This window comes from Cornus florida, unplaced genomic scaffold (genome assembly GCF_030987335.1).
Source record: "Cornus florida cultivar Cherokee Brave unplaced genomic scaffold, ASM3098733v1 CherokeeBrave_3.0.0_Hap2_Chr05, whole genome shotgun sequence".
Lineage (NCBI taxonomy): Eukaryota > Viridiplantae > Streptophyta > Magnoliopsida > Cornales > Cornaceae > Cornus > Cornus florida.
Genome location: NW_026775575.1, coordinates 24,123,664 through 24,135,989, shown reverse-complemented (window position 1 = coordinate 24,135,989; position 12,326 = coordinate 24,123,664). Strand labels below are relative to the sequence as shown.

General features: G+C 36.9%; 1 pseudogene; it reads right to left on the bottom strand.

The window, feature by feature from the left end:
* Positions 1 to 4,410: 4,410 nt before the first annotated feature.
* LOC132310728 (small nucleolar RNA R71) lies at positions 4,411 to 4,509 on the bottom strand (annotated as a pseudogene).
* Between the last annotated feature and the right edge of the window lie 7,817 nt (positions 4,510 to 12,326).

The window sequence follows — 12,326 nt, the reverse complement described above, 5'->3', positions numbered from 1 at the left end:
TGCTTAGAATTTAAAAATTGCTTGACTTAAGAGTCCAATACTCCTTGTTTGCCTTGTGGATGCCATTTAGGAGTAAATTTTTTGAAAGATTGGTATCTTGCTTGCATTTGTGGTCCACATCATCATGATTTTGTGATTATTTTGAGATTCACTCTAGTATTCTACACTAGCACAGGCGCACACTAGCATTCATTTGTGGGTACATGCTTTGTTGATTATTGAATTGGTTATATCCCAACTGAGCTAGTAATGCATTGAAAGCTTTCATTCTTGATAAAGTTGGATAACAACCCCTTTTCACTAAGTAGCTGGGATTCTAGCCTCATCAAGCACTGAACTTCTCGCGCCAAAAGGTAGAGGGCCCAAACTCTAGGTTAATAGTCAAACTTGCTTACAAAAAAAAAAAAAAAAAAAAAAAAAAAAAAAAAAAAAAGGTTGCAAAAGTAATAAAAAGTAAGGACTTCTCCCAAAAGGTGAGAAGTGGGAAATGATTAGATGGAGGTTGTTTTGATTTGTAGCCCAGTTGATTTGAGCTTGTAAGTCCTTAGGGGTGTTTGAACGCCTAATGCCCTAAAGCTATCTGGTTTGGGAGTCATTGACCTAACGTTCGACCTCATGAATCGCTAGAAAGCTTAATAGATCAACACATTACACCATGCTTCCATCTTTGATCCTAAAAATAAAAATAAATAAATAAAATTGAGTAAAAAGAATAAGCGCACCTAGAACAATAAAGTTTTAATAAAAAGGTTCACTTTTTGTCTTGATGATCGGTACTAGATTTGTGTGCTAGTTTGAGGGTAAGGATTTGATCATTTCTTTAGTTGGCTAAGATAGCAACATATTTGATGCCGGTCCACTCAAAAGGATTCTAGAGTTGTTTTGATTTGCATGATCATTTTCTTGATGTGCGGAGGACCATACTTGCTTGCTTAATGTTGAAATTTTGAGAGATTGCTTAGAAATGTTTGAAACATTTCATACTTGAGGTAGTTTTCTCCCAATGCTTGTTTGCAATATTGATGTCTCTTTTGTGAGAATGAGCTTAATGTTTGTGGGTACCATTTCTGGAAACCCTCACGAGACTTCACTCGTCCACTAGGGATAACCTAGGGGTTTAAAAGGCTTGTTGCATATGTTAAGTGCAATCATGTTCTATACGAAAGTGGCGTTATCCATTTATTGTTTTCTAGTTCATAGTTGTTTAGTTATTCATTTCATTCCTTTACTTTCTAGTTCATTGCTAGGGACTAACAATAATTAAGTTTGGGGGTGTGATGAGCGCTGAAAAGTGCGTATTTAAACCCCTTAAGCTTAGGCATTCTAGTACCCTTATCTATCTTACTTTACTGTCTTAGACTGATTTTGTGTTATTTCCATTTTCAGGAACTTATCCCGAAAATAAGCTAACTCAGCCAAATAAAAGCAGAAATGAAGTAATTCGAGGATGAATCAAAGAAAGGAGCCAAGTGGAAGCAAAAGGAAGAAAAAGGTGGAATTCAACATCTTTGATCGATCTCAGATCAAGGTTCGATTGATCCAGCATAATCGATCTCAGCACTTCAAGATGGATCAGAGCCATGATGACATTTTCAGAGATCTCAAAAGTTCGATCAATCGAACATCATTCTTCGATCGATCGAACTACCATGTCCTTATCCAAATGATTGATCTTATCTAGTTGTACCACCCTACCAACCACTTTTGTCCTTTTCCCAAAAATATCTTTGAAATATCTCAAATTTGTTTTTATCCAAAAAGCGCTGCCATTGAGGATCGATCCAACCTAAGTTCGATAGATCTCATTCATGTTCGATCGATCCAAGTCCAAGGTTCAATCGATCAAACTTCCTCCAGTGCGAAAAAGTTAAATTTTTAGCTCATAAAAAGTTGTCCTTTATCCAATCATTGGGGAATATTTGATCTACGACCCCAGCTTATTTTGGTTGTCATTTGACCTACCTATATAAGGATAAGGATTAGTTTTTACATCATATCACATCATATCATATCATACCTTGTAGAACTCTTAAAGAGGAAGCTTAGAGGAGGAGGAGGCTAGAGACATCATTGGAGACTCTTCATCAACGAAGGAGCAAATCTCTACCATGGAGTTAGCCCTTGAGGGTAGGAGAGGCACTACCATGAGTGGCTAGACATCCTCTTGGGGCTAGAGTAAGCCCCAATCATGCTTTCTACATCTTGATTTAATGTATTATTGAGGGATTAGTGTTGAAAGACATATTTTGGCACTTTTATATATATAGATCTTGTTTATTCAATGATTTATGTGGTTTAATGCTTCCAATTGATCATTTCATTCTATCCATATGTCTATGTATGCTAGAATAGATATTCATGTGTTTGTCTCTATTTCTTGTGTTATTGATGCATGTCTATGTGTATTAATTCCATAGATCTAGAGATTGCCAAAACATTGTGCTTAATGGAAAGCTCTTGTAATTTTCTTGATGGATTGTGCTTCTCCCTTAGCTTAATTAGTTTAATTTCATGTCATTAGCTTAATTGTAGTGTAGTGGTAGCATAGTTGTTAGATGGGAGGACAATCCATGCTTGTTGTTTGATGTTCCATACTTTTGAATACAAGTAGCATATGTCTCTAACCTTGTGGTGTATTTAGCTTGTGAGCTTAATGAAAAGATTAATGACTTGCTAGATATATTGTGCTTTTCACATGCTACTTAGACAATGTATACTTAATTGTTAGATATATTGTGCTTTACACATGTTGCTTAGACAATATATACTTAATTGGTCACCCTTGCTAATTGAATCAACCAAACACACACACACATCAATATTGCAACACACATTTCCCTCATTAGTCACTTGTTAAGGGTGTAGAAAAGTATTGTTTGGTGGTGACCTCTAAACCCCAAGATCTCTCTCTTTTACTCTTACTCTTTATTGCATTCAATTATTTAGTTTAATTTGCTCTCTAGTTTAATCAACCAACCAACTATTTGTTTGATCACTCGACCTAGTAACCCTAATAGCGATTCCACAACCAAATTCGACTCCAATTCCTTGGGATGATCCCTACTCACCCTAACTATATTTTTAGTGAAAGTAGTAGTGGCTTTTACAAATGTAAAACTTGGCCATCGCCTTAATGCACACTCTCTAAGCTTATGGTAGGACGACGCACCATAGTTTTTGGTGCCGTTGCCGGGGATTAGGCAATGTCGTATTTGTGGAATCAATTAGGAATTAGTACTCTTTTGATCGTGTCTTTACTTTGTTTTTATTTTTTTCTTTTGATTACTTATTGTGTTTGTTCATCTTTGACAAAAAGCATTGAGCTAGGAAGTAAGCAAAGAAGCATCCAAGCAAATAAGCTAAGCAAAAGCATGGAAAAAAGCTAAATTCTAAAAAATTACTAAGCTAAGCTAAAAATTTTGGAGTTGAAGTGCTAAAGGACCTTTGTGAGACTCTCTTTACTCAATTCCTTAGTTAAATCGTCGGCCCGCGTAGAGACTTGTTTTTAAATTCTTAGACAAATCGTGAGCCCACGTGGAGGCATTCTTAATTGTTCTTTGCATCATTGTTGTTAAAGCATAGGAGTATGGGTTAAGTGTTTGTGGAGGAAGATTCATTGAATTGTGGTGAAGTCGAAGTGTTTGTTCATTCTTTGTGTTTATGTGTTTTTACATTGTGCATGCATGGTCGTAGATTACTAAGACCAACTCTTGTCCCTCTTGATTTGCATCTTGAATCCGTAGTTAGAAATCCTAGGGGAAGAGGAAGTTCTAGTTCTACCCAATCCATTACATCAATGGAAGGCCATAATGAAGAGCATGTAGAGGACCTTGGTCACATAGACCAACAAGGTATCCTCCATCCAAATGTGCATCATGGGAACATTCAAGCACCATTAGACATGCCAAGGCCATTCATTCACCAACCACAACAACAACAAGGTCAAGTTCCATTTGGAATGCTAAGGCGAATGTATGTTCCACAACCCCCCATCATTCAAGGAAATCAAGGTGCCCGTGTTGCACCTCAAATTGCTAATCCTCCACTTGCTTTAAGATATCACTATGGGCCTAATGAATACAATGCACCCACATGCATTCAACTGCCACCATTTAGAGCACATTACTATGAAATTAAGCGACAAACCATTCAAACGCTTCCTAACTATCATGGACTTCCAAGTGAAGAACCTTACAAGCATTAGGATGAGTTTCTAGAAGTATGTTCCACCGTAAAATATACAGACATGCCAGAAGAGGTCTTAAGACTCTAACTTTTTCCATTCACCTTAAAAGACAAGGCAAAGTATTAGTTTAACAATCTTAGGCCTTTTTCAATCACTTCTTAGGCAGAAATGCAACAAGAGTTCTTGAAGAAGTACTATCCGGTTTCTAAGACCAATGCCATGTGAACCTCAATTTGGGAATTTTCACATGGGGATGGAGAAACGTTTCATGAAGCATGGGAATGTTTTAATTAATTGCTTAGGAAGTGTCCACATCATGACATGCCCAAATGGCAATTAGTTCAATATTTCTTTGAGAGCTTATCAGACAATTACAATGGCATGGTTGATGTTTCCATGGGTGGCTCATACATTGATAGGCATGAGGATGACGTGTGGCGTCTTTATAAGAGCATGAGTGAAAATTCTTTGTATAGAACATTATCATCCAAGAATGGTAGAAATTCACAAGGTAAGAAGAGTGGTGGCTTGCATCAAGTCGACCATTCAAATGAAATAGCCGCCGAAATGAAGTCTTTATCTCAAAGGTTTGATCAATTTTTTATCAACCAAAATTCGGCGAACCAAGTATCTTCCTTCCCTAACCATTCTCATCGTGCATCAAATGAAACATGTATGTCTTGTTCTAGGGTTCTTCATTCTACTTCTCATTGTCCTCATGGACAAGTGCAAAATGAACCTAATGAACAATTTAATGCAGCTTTTGTGAACCAAGGGAACAATCCTTATGGTACTCATTATAATCCAAGTTAGAGAAATCATCCGAATTTCTCTTGGAAAAACCAAGGAGAGGGCTCAAACTCTTCCCAAGGTGGTTTTCAAGGGAAGTACATTCCACCTCCACTTCAAAACCAAGGATCCCAAGGTTATAGACCTTATCAATCACAAGGGAATCAATTTGCTAACTCTCATTTTCCCAACCAATCTTATTCCCAAGGAAATGCTAAAAGTCCCGCCTTTGAAGAAAAAGTTTTGAATGCTTTAGGCACTCTTGAGGCAAACACATAATTGCTTTATTCCCACTCTCAATCTATTGCGAAGCTAGAAACCCAAGTAGGACAAATAACAAGCACTCTTAATGCAAGAGAGAAGGGAAAGATGCCTATGAATGCCCCACCAAAGCAATAATGTGTTGTGGAAACTCATTCCTCATCGGAAGGCCACACCATTGGGCATGTTAATGCGGTGACTACCCTAATGTGTGGTAGGATTGTGGATAATCAAGCCGAAAAGTTCAATGAAGAGAGTGAACCGGTGCAACCTCAAGTTGTCACCCATCCTGTTTCACATCCCATTTCTCCTTCATTGCATATACATGATCTTGTGAATGAGAAAGCTTTAAAATGTGATTTGAAGAATGATTTTGAAAATGATTTAAAGAAAGATTTGCCGAAAAATGAATTTAAAAAGGTTTTGTTAAAAAATGATTTGAAACAAAGTAATTTAAAAACTTCTTGTATTGAAGAGACTTCAAAGAAAAATTTTGAAACGAGTTTTGAACCAAAAGCCCGATTTCCGGATGCCTTAAAAGGATCCATTTCAAAAGATAAGCAAAAGGCAAAAACCAATGAAATCATGGAAATGTTTAGGCAAGTGAAAGTTAATCTTCCACTTTTGGATGCAATCAAGCAAATTCCGGCTTATGCCAAATTCTTGAAAGACTTGTGCACCCAAAAGCGGAAGAACAAGAACCAAGCACCAAGAAAAGTGGTTTTAACCGAGCAAGTGAACTCAATTTTGCAACATAACACTTTACCAAAGTTTAAGGACCCCGGTCACCTACTACTTCATGCATTATTGGTGATCATATCATTAATCAGGCGCTTCTTGACTTAGGAGCAAGTGTTAACCTTCTTCCATACTCGATTTATGTCAAATTGGGCGTAGGTGAATTGACACCGACATCGGTAGTTTTACAACTTGCCGACTAATCCATTAAGAAGCTTAGGGGTATAATTGAAGATGTTTTGATTAAGATCGATAAATTTTTCTTCCCCGTTGATTTCGTTGTCATTGACATGGAACCGGTCCCCAATCCTAAATGCCAAATTCCCGTTATCCTTAGCCGTCCTTTTTTGGCAACCGCTAATTCCAACATCAATTGTAGGACGGGGAAATATGAATTAGAAGTTGAATATCTTCAATCCCACACCCAACTCATTTGACATCTGCTAATGCCAACATCAATTAGAAGTTGAATATCTTCAATCCCACACCCAACTCATTTGACAAATATGAAGGAGAAGTTAATGTTATAGATTAATGCTATGATCTTCAATTTCAAGGAAGTGAGCTTTTGTGCAAGACCAAAACTTCAAAGGGATCATCTTCAACCTTGCATTCTCAAAGTCTTGTTTCAAATTCTTACCTTGAAAGGGCATGGAAGCCCAAAGATTGTGATTGCATTGACAAGGGATCAAAAGTTTCTTTTAAGCTTAATCCAACAAGTTCTTCAAAGAACTATTTGTTGGGTGGAGTTCAAAGCATCTATAACCCCAACAAGGAGGAGATGCATTACAAGATCTTTGATCCGAGCTAAAAGAGCCCAATGTCTTGCTAGAGACGTTAAAGACTAGCACGACATTTCGTAGGGTGTCAAAACCCTATTCCTTCCTCATTTCTATCTTAAATTTCATTTCTTGCAAAGTCTAGATACTTGTTTTTGGTTCATACGCATTGCTAGGAACTGTAATTAGGATAGCATGAATTTTGATGTTGTGATTGAGCATTTTGCATAAATTCGATCGATCGAACTTCCACCTGCATCCAACACTTAGAAAAATTTTCCACCTGCATCCAAATCACCTCTCTATCCCATCGTTCGAACTTATTCTCAGATCAATCAGAAGACCTTAGATCGATCCAACTTCAAATTTCGATCGATCTTGAGATCCAACACTTAAAAAAAATTTAAGCCTGCATCAACCTACATATTTTAGCTCTCTGTCTCATCGATCGAAAACATTTCAAGATCGATCTGAAGTTCTTCGATCGATCCAACTTCATCATTGGATCGATCTGCAAGTTCCAACACTTAACCAAATTACCAAAAACCTGCATATTTTTGCTCTCTGTCTGATCGATCGAACATTTTGTTTAGATCGATCTCAATTCTTCAATTCTCTATTTTGACTTTTGTTTGACTTCATTTGACTTTTTAATTTAAAAAAAAAAAAAAAATCCAAAAATATTTTTATTTTATTTTATTTTTACTCTTATTTTAAAAAAATCCAAAAATATTTTCTAGTTTTCAATTATAATTTTTAATTTTTAGTTTTAGTTTTTAATTTTTCAAAAATTTCAAAAATTCCAAAAATACTTTGAAGAGAGATCATCACAGTTCGATCGATCTAAAATCTCAGTTCGATCGATCGGACTGATCGGGAAAAGTTTTTAAAAATAGACCTTGAGGGTTTCAAGATCGATTCATTACATCGTTCCTCCCAGAAAAAAATATATCTTTTGAAAATCAACTTTACCTGATTGGTTCACACTCTCCTTTTATAGTTTCGGAGGTAATCATCCAACCTCGAAACATATCCTTTAAACAAAAATTAAAACAAAATCCATTTGCCTCAGCAAATTCCAAAGTGTAACCCTCATCCTCCTTATATGCGGAATGCAAACCGTCTAACATAGATTTATAAAGCAACTTAGAACGTCACAACCTAATCCCCATACTCTACGGAACGTGATATAAAATCATTGCCTCGTTCCACTAAGAACTCCATTCGATTCCTAAACCCTTGAAGAGTTCTTATATCTACCTCTTTTAAAAGTAATCCAAAAGCTGAACTATATGTAGGTTGATTCACACCAACTCTACAAGTATCAGTCACTATCTCACTAGCGAATAAGATCATCATCGTGTGATCCTTCATCTTCAAGATTCAGTACCCTCTTTCTTGGATACGTTGAAATCTCCCCCACTAGAATCTTCTTCAGACTCCTATTCCTCGTTTGTCTCTTTTATGAGAACAACCGAAGTCGTGTTAATCACGTTAGGCGATGACCTAAAACACACTCCTAAATCCTTCCTTGGCTTATACTTGTAAAAGTAGCGCCAACCGGAACTAAACCTTCGATCCCAAGTTCTGCTTCTGACAAAGAACTTGATAACGTACTCCTTTACTCCCTTTGGGTCTGTATCGTTTTCACCTTGGACCCCATCCTCCTCCTATTGTCAACTATTCCATAACTATGAAATATAATTGACATCTGCTCCTCCTAACGAACCGTAAATAGAGTACAACAAATCCTAATATGGCTCTAAGTTTTAAGAGACGCAACGCGGAAGTTATATAACGAAAGACAATCCTAAGGACATTAGAACCTGGAGTGCTCTGATACCAACTGTGATACCCCTAGATTCTAGAGCCATGGGTGATCAAGTCCGAGCACAAATCCGAGGGATATCAGATAATTAATATGTAAACAAGCAAGAGTACAAAAGAATTAAAAATAAAATAATACGCTGAACAGAATTCTAAATATAAAAATCCTCCAAAAATAATAGATCAATATACTTTAATCTTTCCACTCCGTACAACTCAGGAATCCATCCAGTGGACCCCTAATAATTCCAAATGAAAATAAATTACATAACCAAAATCCAAAACTAAATACGAAAGGAAGTCATACGTAGTCGAAAGAGTGAGTGACTATATCTGCTTTATCACGATCAAGCTCTAAGCCTGGCACTCACGAATACCAGAAAAATAAGAGTGGGTCAGGCCCACATTCAAGTTTCATCCTACTACAATCTATACATAAACCCGATACGCAGATACATCCCAGATAGCTCGGCAATAACTAAAATAATCCATATAGATATAAATACACACTATAGGATGCTCACTAGCCTATAGTTATCACACCTGAGTAGAATGTAACACGCAAAACGCACGTAGCGTAGTCATGCACACCTAGACCTACCAGGGAACATCATTAGGTCCAGTTATCCATCCGAGGCGATATACGCACCCTAACCATGATCAGGAAACTCAAGCTCATATCACGGTACCATAAGTATATATATATAAATCCTTTCTAATAAAGAAAAATAAAACAAACATCCATTATGTCGTTTAACTATTTTAGTTGAATGCATCCATGTAAGATTTAACTATTTTAGTTAATCCATTCCGTATATATAAACAAGTAAGACTTAGCGTTTTGATCTAATCCGTCCCTGATATGCCATCATCCCATACCGGTGCATGTAATGCATATGATCCATAAATGATGCACACTCATATGAACATCAAGTACATCCAGAAACCAACACAATAGAAATTAGATATAGATAAGATCATATCATGCATCCAGTATATGATTAAAATCATAGAACCTCCGTTTAAATTGCTAAAGTAATGATAAACAATTTAAACCATCCATATCCATCCAATTGACAAAACAGAAATTATAACAGTTCATCAATTAACATCCATAGTATGATATAATGATTATCAGAATTATGAACTGAGCACATTATACTAGAATTCCCAAACCATACTTTTATACTAGTTCATTTAAATTACTAAAACAAAGACTAGTAATTAAATCATCCTCAATCCTTGATTACATGCAAATTAATATTTAAATCCCATGACGTCCCTTTAATCCTCAATTTATAAATCTTGCACATGATATAATGACACTCAGAAGTCTACACAGAGTACATTATATGAATTCCTGATAGTATTTTCATACTAGTCCATTTAGTTCGCTAACACAAAACTAGCAACTAAAACTTCTACAACTCCTGACAGTATGCAACTTACTAGTTAAAATTACATGATGTCCATAACCACAGCATAACCAACATTCCTGGAACTGAAATGTGTTATATATATCCTTGATATAAAATCTTAACAATAACTTTCATATCAGTCCATTTAAGTTGCTAAAACAAACTAGCAAATTAAATCCTCCTCCTTCATGGACAGCATGCATATTAATCTTTAAAAATCATGATGTCCCTTAATATTAATGTGACGACCCTGGTTTTTAGGCCAGCGTGTCCTGTGATGAACGGTAAGGATGATCCGATAACGGATCCGAATGCGGAAGCGAAAATAGAAAACAAGACTCTAAGAAGTCAAAGTGACCTTCCATGAGGTCATGGAACTCAACAAGAACTGATGCGGAAGCAAAAGATCGAAAATATGACAAATAAGCCCTCAGGGGCAAAATAGTCATTTCTGAAAACTATAGATTCAGGTGCCACCGAGCACACCGCTGGAAGGACAATGAAAAACTAATCAAGATGAACTCAAGAATCGCATGATTTGGAGTCCGGACGAAGGAGAAACGGCATGACGAAGAAAAACGAGCACTTAAGGCAAAAAGGGTAAACTGGTAATTATCTAGGAAGAACCTGGTGCAACCGAGCACACCGTTGGAAAGACAGCGAAAAATTAGTCAAGTTTAAAAAAAAATTCACTTGAATCGGAGTCCGGACGAAGGAGAAAAACCCAAAAGAAGAATTGACGTCGCGGCGGCCCGACGAGGGGCCATGGCGCACACGGCGCCCATGCGCGAGCCCATCGGCGTGCATGCCGGCACCCAAAGACATGGCATGGTGGCAGCCCTTGGCTGCTGCTACATTTTTTTTGATCTGCCCAGAACTGAGGCTTGAAACTGAGGTCAAGACGAGTTTTTCTGGAAAAACACGAAGAAAAAACCCCCCCTAAAATCGAGTTTTCTACCCGACAAAGCGGACGGAATCGAAAAAAACTCACTGTGAAATCCCGAAAATGCCCCTAGATCAGAACTGAACAAGAGGGTCATAAAGCTGCTAAATGAAAACTGGAAGCTGAAACTTCACGAGGGATTTCCAGTACCAAGACAACATTTTCTGGGAAAACACGAAGAAGAAACACCCCCCTAAAATCATGTTTTCTATTCAACCATGTTAAAAGAAGAAAATAAAACTGATGTGAAAGGTCCCATAATGCCCCTAGATCAGAATATGCAAAAAAAATGCGAAATGAATTCACAAGAGGCTCAAAACACAAACGATAAGGTTTTGCCCAAAAATGACCATGCACGCAAACGTAACTTACCTATTTAGACGCGCTACAATGGTCCATGGCTTAAAAATATAGCCGATACAAAATCCGACCCCCCAACGGGCAAAAAGGCAAAAATGGAACTTGGAATGAAAACTCGGAATCCAAAAATACAAAAAGGGATCAAATGACCGTTTGGCCCTTGGCCACACTTCAAACATGATTAATAAGACCCTATGAAAGAATGAAAATGGAATTCCTACACCCGATGCAACCATGGTGAAGCAATGAGTTGCAATTTTTCAAGGTTTTCATAATATTTCATGAAGTTAAAAAGTTGTATAGAATACAATACACATGTCATTGGCCTCCGGCCTCACCTCATACATGTCAAATACATTGAAAGGAGTGCACTTATGTACACATTACATACATGGAATCAAATATACATATTTTGACATATAAGTCTACAAAATGACATTTCATGCTAACATTTGCATGAAATGGAAACTTGAAAGCTACACGACATCCAAGGAATGCTAGGCTTCACGAACCAAGTCTTCGTACCTGAAATATGCCCCAGTATTGTAGGGGTGAGTAACATAAAGCTACTCGTAGGAGATGAGCATGCATCGACCTAGCATTTTACAAATTTATCACCTTAAGGTGAAACATGTTAAAGGGGCTCATGCCACCTAACGTCTATGTCCAAGTGAGACTCAAGGAGCATCCTAAACTACCTTAGAGTGTTTCTAGCATAAATCACATCATCCATGCATTTCAACAACATAGAAACATGTTATACAAAGCAACAAGAATCATTATATAAATACATGAATGAAACAAATCAAAGTTGGAGTAATCCGATTAATACAACGAGTTTATAGTTACCACGGATCACATTATCAATGTAATTGAACAAAGTCTAGAGGAATCCATACAACATGACAAAAGCATATTTGAATACAAGTTAACAAGAATTACATTATCCATGCAATTCAACAACAAAAGAGCATGTTATGCAATGCAACAAGGTATAAGTTCTCAAAACCATCAACTTAGAATCT